The 12426-nt window shown below is 40.4% G+C and overlaps 1 pseudogene across 1 annotated transcript in view; it reads right to left on the bottom strand.

The window, feature by feature from the left end:
• The window catches only part of LOC144772150 (pepsin A-like), a 66522-nt pseudogene that overhangs the window by 12920 nt on the left and 41176 nt on the right, over window positions 1-12426 (bottom strand). The window contains exons 6-7 of the transcript XR_013599674.1: window positions 9527-9643; window positions 5552-5696 (exon numbers count right to left, since the gene is read on the bottom strand). The product of XR_013599674.1 is annotated as a pepsin A-like (transcript). The remainder of the gene's footprint in view (window positions 1-5551; window positions 5697-9526; window positions 9644-12426) is intronic.

The following is a 12426-nucleotide window of genomic DNA, read 5'->3' on the forward strand; positions in this document are numbered from 1 at the left end:
TATACAAGTCAACACGGCCCAGAAGGGTAGCAGCAGACTTAATATAGCTCAACCATTTAATATCGTTAGCTCTGTCTCTCCCCATGCAGTCAATAATAATTTGACGATTTAGCGTCAAGTTCGGGTTCAACCACATTTTCACCCAAAGAAGTAGTGGGGCCAGGTTAAGAATATCTTCAATGTATCCTTGTCCTAATTCTATCAGGACGGAGAAGATGGGTGTGGACTGTGGTAAGCCTAATAGTGAACGCATGGACCTATTCTCCTCCTTCTGTATCAGGGCCAAGTCCCTGAATCCCCAAATTCCAGCCCCATATCTAGCTAGAGCCAGGGTTTTGGCTCTATACAGCTTGAGAATGGCTTCCGTTGGTTTTCCCCCCAGTCTTTTAGCAAAGCTCTGTATTGCACCAAATGACCGCCGAATAGCCATTGCTTTATTAACAACCTGTGGAGTCCAGGTGCCCATGTCATAAAAAATGACTCCAAGGTATGTAAATGTTTTAACTTTGGTTAAAATCACACCGTTGCATCGCAGGGTTTTTGTGGTGTTCTTTCCTTTCCCTAAGGACATAACGTGCGATTTGCCCATATTTACAACCAGGTCTAATTTATTCATAAAGGCTCCAAACGAATCAAGGAGCAGTTGTAGACCATTAGGGGTTCTGGCAATGAGGACCGTGTCATCGGCGTACATCAGTACGGGCAACGGTGACCCACCCATATAGGGTATATCTGGGGTAGCGGTTTTTAAAACGGAGTACAGGGAATTAATATACAAGGAAAATAACATGGGGGCCAAAATGCACCCCTGTCTCACCCCTCTAACTGATCTAAACCCAGTAGTGCACTTGCCACCTGTAGTCATCCGGACCGATGCCGTCAGGTCGCTGTGCAGGAAAGCTAAGAAATTAATCAGAGCAGGGTCTAGACCCAACTCAGAAAGAATTGTCCACAGCTTCGACCTATTTACTAGGTCGAACGCTGTGGACAGGTCCATAAAAGCTAGGTGGATTGACCCGCTGGAGGCAACAGTATATTTAGACACAATCATGGATAAGTTAAGACACTGCTCCTCAGTACCCCTCCCTGTTCTAAATCCATATTGCGTATCACATAAAATTGCATTTTCCTTTTCCCACAAGTTAATTTTATTTAAAATGACTTTGCCAAGAATCTTGAATGAGGAATCAAGTAGCGATATAGGTCTATAACACCTGGGGTCACCCCTTTGCCCCTTCTTAAAAATTGGTATAATAACCGAATGTGACCAAGTGGTAGGAGTGTCAGACAAATTCATGCATGCTAAATTAAAAACATTCGCAAGTACTATAGACCATATATGAGGATGTGCTTTATACATATCGGCGGGGACCCCATCCGGGCCTGGGGCTTTCCCGCCGGCAGTGTTTTCAATTGCATTTAATACTTCTTTTACCGTAACCCTTAATGGAGTGTCTGTAGGAAAAGAATCTATAGGAGTAAAAGGGGTAGTAAGAGTCTTACTTCCATAGATGTTTTCGAAGTGATCTAGCCATTGATTCTCCGTGATATTAGCCTCTAGTATCTCATTCTCGTTGCCACTAAACAAAGGAGAGTTCACTATTTTCCAAAAATTTGCACTATCCCTTAAAGTAAGGTTATCGTAAAGTGCTTCCCAGGCCTTGTGTTTTAGTTCTCTTTTGCGAGCCTCGGTCGTACTCCTATAATCTTTCCTCAGTGCTTCCCAGACCTTGTGTTTTAGTTCTCTTTTGCGAGCCTCGGTCGTACTCCTATAATCTTTCCTCAGTAGGGACACTTCAGTTATATTACGAGGCTTACGTTTTAGGGCTTCTAGAAGTTTTTTATGCGCCTTTGAACAATCAGCATTGAACCATCCCTGTGCCATTCGTGGCTTATCAGATGATTTGATTGTAAGGGTCTCAGCGACATTTTTACATATGGTTCCAAAGGCTTTTGTGACATTCCCTCCTGTGGACAGAGGATCCCTGTATATGTTAAGTTCAACACTTAATTCATCACACAAATTAGTAAAAAATTCCTCAACATTATTCTTAGACCATTTAACCTGTCTACCTTGGTCGTGGGCCCGGACTACAGTAGGGTAGGTTAACTGTTGGTCACAATTTATTATGGTAGGATTTATATTAGTCAGTTCCATAACGACCGGGTTATGATCACTAAATGCTGTTATAAAGGCATTATATGAGATGACATTTACGAGGATACTAGGTGACACAAAGATATAATCGATAATAGTGTTACTACCTCTCGCACTATAGGTCACCACTCTGTCTTCCGGGTTCACAAAAGCGGGTTCAGACATATCCATATCTATCAACAGTTCTTCTAAAGCGCCCCCCTTTGCAGAGTGTTCAAAGTGCGGATGGGTCAAATAGTCATCATCGTAAGAACTACCATTATAACAGTTAAGTTGACAAAGATGTGTGTTAAAATCACCAAAAACAATATAATAAACCAAAGTAGTTTGACTCTTCTTATAATTGTTTAAAAAATCAGTCAACATTAGAATATTTTCGCCTCCTTGTAACCCTTCTGTTGAGTTGTAAAAATTTACATATAGGAGTTTTTCCCCTGTATTCATCGAGGCCTCTAAGATGAGACAGTTAGGGGAGTTAATATCTATAATTTTCATTGCCCCCATGTGACTTACTGAGGTTAATAATGCAAGACCTCCCTTACTTCTGCCTCTATTAGACTTTTGTGCAGCTTTAAAATGGGATACATAACCTTCTACCCAAAAGTTACATTCTGTGTCCCATGTTTCTTGGAGTGCAATCACTTCATGTTGCTTAATGATTTCAAGCCATTCTTTATCGTCTCTTTTGGTTTGTAGGCCAGAAATATTCCATGTCATTAGCTTCATAGATCTGACTCTCATGTAGTATTAACAGAAGGGTTTTTAGGGTCAGGGAATAGAAAAGGGCGCTCTGCCAAATGTGGACGCTATTGATTAGGGCCGGAATGATTTGGATGTGCTGCAAAAGGGTGAGTGGATAAGCCCTATAACCCAGGTCGGAATTATAACCGGCGGAGCGAATACCCCAAATACGCCTACTCCATTTTAGCCCTGATGAGTCGCGGGAATACTATCCCACATGTGACGAAATGCGAGTCGGCTGGTTTGTCTATGAAAGCATTAAAAAAACGAAACACTGACACATTTTGTTTTTTATTCACTTAGGCTTTGTGTTGGAATGTACATGTGTCAATACCCACATCCCTCTTGAATTGTTATTGTGTGCATGGGTATCCAGTTGCTAATGTGTTGGGCACTCATGACTGGGTTGGGCAGGCCCGGAGGTCAGCACCCCAGCTGTGCACAGCCAAAGAAACTCTGCCAGGGTGTCACTCGGGGATTGGGAACAGAGTCTGGTTGTAGGTGTGGCCCTGGGTCAACCCCCTCACTATGCACAGCAAGAGTTGGTGCTCAAGCAGGGGCAGGGTTGTACTTAGGGTTTTTGTCACCCTGGCGGTACCAGTTATAGTACTATCCCAGAAAATATGGTAAATGGGTACTTTACCAATACTATGAGAGTAATGCAGTACCCCAAAAACTTTGTGGAACAATTTCGAATAAAATAAGATGTATACTTGTGAGACTGAGATGGCTCTTGGAAGAGCCTTCTTGTTCATAGTGCATTGTTCACACTAACTGGTAGAACAGGATACATTCCTGAAGAGGGCAATCTTCTAGATGCTGAGAGTAACACAGAGGACCCTCAATCTTCAGTCTTTCATCAGATTTATTATGATAACAGGAGAAACAGGAATACATGGATTGAGGACTCAGGATGGTCACTCCACCTGAATGCCGGAGTGTTCCAAGCCATTGCCCAAACATTCTGTTGCAAGTAATACATGGAATATTTGCCCAAGTACAAATTAAGATTCCAACATAAGTGTATAATAAAAGTTCACCAACTTATAATACACAGACACCACAATTCCTTTAAGCTGTTTAAAAAAAACATTCCCTTCTGCTGTCAAATACACTTTGCATCTTCTGCAGGTCAAAGAAGATGTTACTGTGGCAGATTAACCTCATGCAAAAGTCTTGGAGAAATGCCAAAATCATCATGATAACAAGGTGCTCATAATTCGAAATACTTTGAACCACAGCCCGCAGTTGATGCTAAACAATGTCCTTTTTAGTTGGCTGAGGATTTACTATTCAGTGAATGGAACAGATCCAAGGGCTTAATTACAAGCCCCTCTGGCTGCTGGCGCGTCACTTTTAACATGGGAATAAGTGACACGCCAGCAGCGCAAGAAGCTTCTTAGCCCCCCAGTGTAGTTTAATTTGTGCTTTTCAACTTACGTACAATTGGAATTTATTTAACTATGTATTAATAAATAATGTTGGAAAATAACAGGGAGGAACTGGAAAGATTAAAGACGCCAAGGTAACTGGCAATGTGTCAAGAAACAAGAAAAGACAGCAGAATAACCAAAAAGACAGTGTTGTAAAGCTCCCTTTATTATCTTCCAGGTTTCCTGCACTTTGTGAGGTGCAGAAGTGCACTGCATAGTGAGTGTGGCTTTGTATTATGTTATGCTTCATGGCCAAAAAAATGCAACAAGTGCTTTTAACAGCACAGTGCTGGTAGCAGGTGTTTGGGTGCAGCAGGGAAGGTTTAGAGACTGACCTATCTGTACAATGCAGATCAGTTCAGGATATATGGCTATGATTTTGGGAAGGATGAAGGTTTTCAACCATAAAGAAGTCTGAGACAGCATTCGAACTTGAACAAACAGCACAGCAGATTGGATTTGAAGGCAATTATCCTTTAAACCTATGATAATCTAGACGCCACGGGTAATCCCAGCGTATGGTAACATCAGAATAAAAAGGAGATCGTTTCAGCCATTTTTGACATGTATACACAGCCCTGAGTAAGTCCATGTTGGAAGAAACGCGTTGGCTGGGCTGATGTATGCATATCGCATAAGACTGCAAATAAAGAATATTGAAAAAAAGACACTTCAAGACCCCTTGCGCAATACTTTTTGGATTTTGTGGATTTTGAGATATTGATTGTATTTTACAAACTAATTGTGTATGATTGTATGCTCCTTTTCATTGCTTGATTATGTGGAGAAATCTATTTTTTTTATTGTGACTTCTAAGCGGTGGGGTCACGAAAGGTTGAGCATTGTAGAGTAACAAACACATTGAGAACTATTATACCTGTGCAGCCTGATTGATACAAATGTCATGTATTATGGACATTAGGGACTATATCACAACAATATAGTTGAACAATAAATCACTAGATTAGCTTTGCTATTTAGGAGAAATAAACTTTGTATATATAGATGGAATATGGTTTGTAACTGTCAGTTTAAGTGTATTGAACAATCAATGTTATAGTGATGTTTTCTGATCGAAATAATCATTTTTCATTCACCAACGGATTGTTAAACTGTTGACATTTAGGGTCTGGCCATCCTTACAGAAACCAATTGCTTCCAGCTCAAATGTCTGTTAATTCTACTATCACACTAGAAATGGGAAGCTATAGACACTTACCTCCAGATTAGAGTCCAGAGTTGCTCCAATAACATTGAGGATATTTGCAATTCCAGATTTGGGACCAGAAATCATAGTTGTTCCCGAGTCAACAATAGCTTGACATCCTCCGTCGCAGGCGATAATGTTTCCATTCATGGAGACGCTGAGGTTGGAAGGAAGAGACTAATATCAATGGAAGCTCTCAAGAGGCAAATAGAAAATTAAGTAAGTCCTTACAATCCTCAATTGTGAGAAATAGATCTAACATCTTTAGAGCTTCTCATCCTGGTAAGGGAAGCACCATCACCTGATCTGGGCACCTCATTGGAGAAACAAGTCACATAATAAAACATCTCATGTACATACACACCTCAAACAGTATCATATATATCGACAACTGATCCATGAACACATGCCCTGGCAGAACCTGTTATACCCTTTATTGTTTTCTAGTTGTACTACTTTGTAATGAATTCATTCTGCCTTAGACTATCTCCAGATGTGTTGTATATCCTGACCTCAAACATGTAATATTCTGTAAAAATTGAGGCTCAATCCTACAATTCACATTTGAGAATGTTAACCCTTCCCTTACACTGCATTCCCTACTTATTGGATACAGAGACAAACTCTGCTGGTTCACTAGGTTTTCACTGGGAAGTTTAACATGTTACTGTAAATTGATTATATATGTACACATCACTCTTGTATGATCATACACGCATGTGTGTCATAAAGCGTGGGCATTATTTCACAAGGTTCCCCTTCGTCTAACCATATCTGCTTCTGGGCTGTGGAAATAACAAGCAGGCACTGTCCTGAAAAGTATTCCTACTAAATTTCAGCTTTGAAAGATGGCAACAAGAGACTTCAATTTCAAAGAAATATGGTTTAGGGATAAAACTCCCATACATGAAAAGACTGGCTGAACTACTTCCCAGAATCCACAGCTGCCCAGATTGCAAAAGAGGGTTGGTTTTCACTGAAAAATGTGAAGTGTCCAAGTTGTGCTTCGGGCCCTTTCCCAATGTGGGCGCTAGACCCACCCACAGAAGTGAGGTACATTTTGTATTGGGGGATGTGGAGGGACGCCGGATGGTAGCAACATTTATGAATCCCTGCACATTCTGAAGTTTCAGTTACAGAAATGTGGGGAAAATATTTGTTTTCAGCCAAAATGCTTCAGGGTCGGAAAACCTGGTGCGAGCCACGCAAGTCATGCCAAGGTGGATTTCCATGGGTGTCTTGTTTCCAGACTGCTTCGGCTGGTTTCACTAGGTGCCGGCTGAGCTAGGGCCAAAAGCCTACACCCACTCAAATTGTAAAATAAAATGGGTTGGTTTTACTTTTCCCTGGAAAATTTGAAGCGGCCATCTTGGGTAGTTTCCTGCCGTGAGCACTAAGCCTAGCCACACAAGGAGGTATGATTTGTATTAGGAGACTTGGAGGAATGATAAGTGTAGGAAATGCGTAGATCCCTTCAGATGCTAGAATATTCCCTCCCAGAAATGTTGAGGAAAATGTGTGTTTATAGCCAAGATTTGATGTTTTCAAGCTCGTGTGGGTAGGAACACCACATGAGAACCATACCGGACAACCCCTTGTATCTAAATTCCAGAAATGTCTGGGTTTAGTAGGTTTTCCCAGGTGGTGGCTGAGCTAGGGCCAAAAATCTACAGTTAGATGTATGTATACTGTGTGTTAGAACCCATCTTGTATATTACAGATCTCTCAACAAAGTTAGATGAGCTGACAGCACATGCCCCGAGCTTGGGTGGACAACAAACTATCAAATATTGTCTACGCTGATGACAGTAACACACAAACAGGCATTCAATGGCTTCTCTATTGTCTGGCGTTTGCACAGACAAGAATGGCCTGGAAGTAAACAGCAAAACAACAAATGTGATTGCTTTTAATCGACATATTAAAGAGAAAAACTGCAAATGGTTCAGAGATAACGCTAGGCACGGAGGTCAGCCTCCTTGGCAAACTAGTGATAAGATCGTATGAAAAAAAACTTTCGGCTACCCTGATCTGCCTCGCCTGCCCAAGTTCAACTGGAGTTTTCAATAACAAAAGGGTCACTTGCCAGACCCGCAGCATTTGTAAAGCTCTCCCACAAACTGCGCGCAGCTGCCGACAAGACACTGGGTAAATGACTTTTGACCGAAATTAATCTCTAGCGGGGGAATGGAGCCTAAAAGAAACATTTGGAGAACAGCATTGAGAGGCTAGAACTGAGAGATCTATGGATGCCAACATATCTGGGCAAATCTTTAAGAAAAAGGTAAATAGGTTGAATAACCGGCAAAGCTGGCTCTAAGACTAGGTGAAATACTTAGACTAGACTTCCTCCAAAATGGAGGAAAGGTGGTGTAGGTAAAGGCAACAGTTGCCACCTGTGTCATCAGGGGACTGAAACTCTACAACATGTTATATGTATCTGTCCCGCTCCTGTAAATCAGCGAAGAAGCTTATTAAGACTAGAGTAAATTGACAACCTGCTGAATTATTTGGCACATTAACAACATTTTATTTTACTCATAGGTATTTTTTATGCATGTCCGTTCAGCAAGAATTTAAAAAGTTGGTTTACGATCGATAAATATTTTTAGATTGTAGGTAGGTGTTGTGGATCTTTTGACTTGCTAAGCCATTCCGAACCAGAAAAGTTTCTAATTGTGAGAGTCAGCATGAACTTTGACAGTGTCTTATAAACAGTATTGAAAAATCATAACTGCGGCTCCCTTCAATTGAGGTTCAACTTTTTGATGTTTATTTAAAGATACAAATATAACTAGTTTTATGTATTTGGAGTGGGATGTTTATTCAAAATTTTAGTTTATTCTGCTGTGTCTCTTACTTAATAACATTTAAGTGCTGATAACTGTTTACTCTGATGTCCTTTCAAATAAGGCTGACTGCTCAGTGCCGCAGCTACTCAGGACAGAGCTACAGTTTAAATTAAAGTAACTTAACTGAACCTGAAACAAGATAGTGAATTTATTCCTTGGTGAGGTTTCTCAAACACCACAACTAATAATCGACTTTCTTACAACACTCAATTTTCATTCTTTTTATAGTCGGTACACAATGAAAAAGCATTGTAAGGTTTTTGGGTAACCTACAAAGCCTATATATCGCTGAGTCCATAAGTGTCTGATGGATATAACGGTAAATTGTTTTTGAAAATAAGTCATTGTGACAAGAAGTTACAGATGGAAATGCAGTCACATATAGCTGTTTTTTCCTACTCATTTTCATTATTATTTTATTTCAACATTTAGTTTCTTTGAGAAAATCTTCCAGGATCTACACAATGACCCTTTGCTGAATTGAAGATTTCGTCTACTTAAAAAAAATATATTGGGCCTTATTACGAACTACGGCGGTCCATTGGCCCACCGTACTTATGGGGACTATCCACCTGCTTATTCTGAATGAGGCAGTCAGACTGCCACAGATCCACTGCTACTGCAGCCGTGTGAGGCTGGTAATATGCTGGCCCAAGCATATTACTAGTTTCCTCCAAAGTTTTTACTGCGATTTTGTCTTAGTTAGGATTTTATGTCAGGTTAGGATTTTGTCCTAAATTAGGATTTTGTCTTAAATTAGAATTTTGTCCTAAATTAGGATTTTGTCTTAAGTTAGGCCTTTGTCTTAAGTTAGGATTTCGTCTTAAATTAAACTTAAGACAAACTTAAGTTTAACTGAAGACAAAATCCTAACTTAAGACAAAATCCTAATTTAGGACAAGATCCTAATTTAAGACTAGTAAATGCCTTCTGTGAATACCAAAAGTAGTAAGTTTAGGATTTTGTCTTAAGTTAGTTCTGTGAATCGTGCCCTGAGTTTAAATTTTCTTGAGATCCCGCTGTTTGTATTTCCTAATTTAAAATATTAACTTTTTTACAATTTGATTTATTTTGTATTTATAACTAACAGCAGGATAAAGCATCCATTCATTCATTCATGCTTTCATTTGAGTACCTGTCCATATTAATCTGCCAGTATCGCTCCTTGGAGACTGGCACCCAGTAGATATTTCCCAGGTAATATGAGGGGTCAATTGCACCAAAGGTCAGCATACTTCCACTTTCTCCATAGCTGTGAAGATAAATTAGAGAACATTTCTCAATAAGACAATCAACTGATGACGTTTCTAGAGTTACCTTTCATGTAGATATGGTGATTTCATGTATCTCACATGTGCACATCCACACCACCACGCAAAGAACCGAAAATCATCACAACTGCACCTCCGGTCCCACTTTTCCTTCAAAGAGACCTAATCAACACTCAAAACTTGGGGCATGATTCATCTTAGAAATATCACCCCTGTAAGCACATCAGCACCATCTTTGATAAACACAACTCATATATCAGCTACTTATGCAACGCATAGGAGACATCTCACTATGCTCCACAAGTCTGCCATTGCTATCAGCCCCCCCTGCTACTAAACCATGTTTTATACTGTGCTGCACATCACCTCAAGGATACTTCAGAGTGCTCCAGAATTGTTGAATACCAGGAGACTTATCATCTAAAACTCATGGCCTCCATCAGCTATATCTCGCATAATGCCAACAGTCCTGTGGCATGGTCTAAGCCTCTTCTAAATAGATGTCAGCAGCTTCATCAAGCTCTGAACACAAGACCAGGCTCAGTGAGTGCCAGGGTTTTGGACCCTCAACTCAGATGGACCTGCCTCCCTATTTCTAAGTCTGGCCTAAAGGCAGCTTTAACTGTTTTGCCAGCCTCATGTTTTCTAAAAACATATGAAACAATATATGCCTACATATAAAGGGGTTCCCAATCAATACTCTTTCATCATTATTCTGTTGTCATATCACTCACATTATACTCCCTCCCACCCAAACAGAGGATATAAATCAAAAGACCAGCCCTCTTCAGCAGGTGGGTGTTTTTACTTTAAGTGACTGAGTTTGCCCTTGCACTTCAACAAATACACCTAAAATTAGTTCCCAAAAATAGACATGTATTATAAATATAAATGTTCATTCCTCACTATAAACCAGCTATGGTATATTTTAGGCCTGGGCCGAATTTGCGTAGTTGTGTTCCGCAAAGTTCCGCAAAGATGTAAAAAATCTCTGTGAGCACGCGGCATTGTTCTGCCCGTTCGCTATGCGGTTTTCCTGTTCGAGGACACAGTTTGCGTGCTCAGGCAGAAATATCTGGCGAACGTGCCCATGTGGTCCCTAATTGGCGCATCCATATTGTTTCACTTGTCCCACCCATTTGCGATGCGTGTTTACTGTTCGTGAACGCGGATGTCCGATGGCGCATCAAAATGCCGTGTTCACGATCGCACACTCTAGCGGGATCGTGCGCCCAGCTACCAAAATCTCATGGCGCACGCGAAAGGATAGGAAAACTCGTCACACATGAGTCGCTACCTCATGCGCGAACATACATTTTGATAGCGCGAACAAGGAAGAAATCCGCTACGCCGCGGATCACGGAATTGTAAGCAATTCTGCATTCTCCACAGAATGCTGAATTGCCAAAATTCAACAAATTCCACCACCGGAGCGGATTTTACCGCCCAGGCCAAGTATATTTATTTATCCTACATAAAACAAGCACAAGTCATTAGAGTAGCCAGAGTGCATATGCAGATTTTTGGTTGAAACCACCACCACTGCAGACTTGTGATTGTCTTTTAAACCAGTTGTATCTGACTTGAGAGAACCCTCCAGTAACTACTTGTGGACAAGCAGCTCCCCAACTGGAGACAGAGCTTACATCCACCAAAACATAAACCGCCGAAGCTCAGTAGCCACAGTACATTAACTATATACTATATCTCACGATTGTACAATGCACTGTCTTCTCCAAAGATATGTTATTTGCGGTGTCATAACTATTTGTATAATAACTATTATTTTAAATGGTAGAAGTGATATAATAGAAAACGGTTTTAGCTGCGCATGGAGAAGGTGCAAGTTTTAGTTAATGTACTTGGCTACTGAGTTAAATGCCCAGTGCATGAGCTGCAGGAGGTATAATAGTTTGAAGGTGTTGCGTAAACTATAAATTACAGTAATACAGATTTGGTTGCAAATTAAAAAAAATTGTTGTGTAGTTTAAGTTTAGTTTAGAGTTAAAGAATCAATAAAGCTATGCTAATATAAAAGTGTTGTGTGATGTATACATTTAAGGTATAACTATAACTTTCAAATTTAAATGTTTGCATATTTTAAGTTTTGTTTGTATAGAAAGAATAAGTAAAGTTTTCCTAACTATAACAGTGGTTTAATCGAGTGGACTGTCATTAAGTGGAGTGTGGAACAGTAAAGTGGAGGAGAGAGTCATGCAGTCTACTGTTGTACAGTGTACTGTCGTAAAGTGAATTACAGTGAAGTGGAGTAGAGTGGAGTAGAGTTGAGTGTCTTACAGTGGAATGGCAACCAGTGAGGTTGCGCAGAGTGTAGTGCTATGGAGTGGAGTGTGGTACAGTGCAGTGGGATAGAGTGTAATGAGATAGATTAGAGCGTCATAAAGAGGAGTGGAGTAAAGTGGAGTGGCATAGTTTACAGTGGAATACATTGTTATATAGTGCAGTGGCATGTAGTATAGTACAGTGGCCTGGCATGCACTAAAGTGGATAACAGCCCCAACAGCAGAAGACACTCCTCACACTCCACTTTACTAGTTCACAAAGGCAAGTGTCTTCTAGGAAAGCTACATTTTTGGTCTAAGTTTACCTTTATGGATACCGAAACATGGTAAATTGAGGATTTTGGTATCAGTTTACCTTTGTGAATACGGAAAAGTAGTAAAGTTGCATAAAAGTGTAAATTTACCTTTGTGAATACTCAAGATGTGTAGTTGGCATTCTGTAAAGATGGGTGTGCCAGCTG

This window comes from Lissotriton helveticus, chromosome 8 (genome assembly GCF_964261635.1).
Source record: "Lissotriton helveticus chromosome 8, aLisHel1.1, whole genome shotgun sequence".
Lineage (NCBI taxonomy): Eukaryota > Metazoa > Chordata > Amphibia > Caudata > Salamandridae > Lissotriton > Lissotriton helveticus.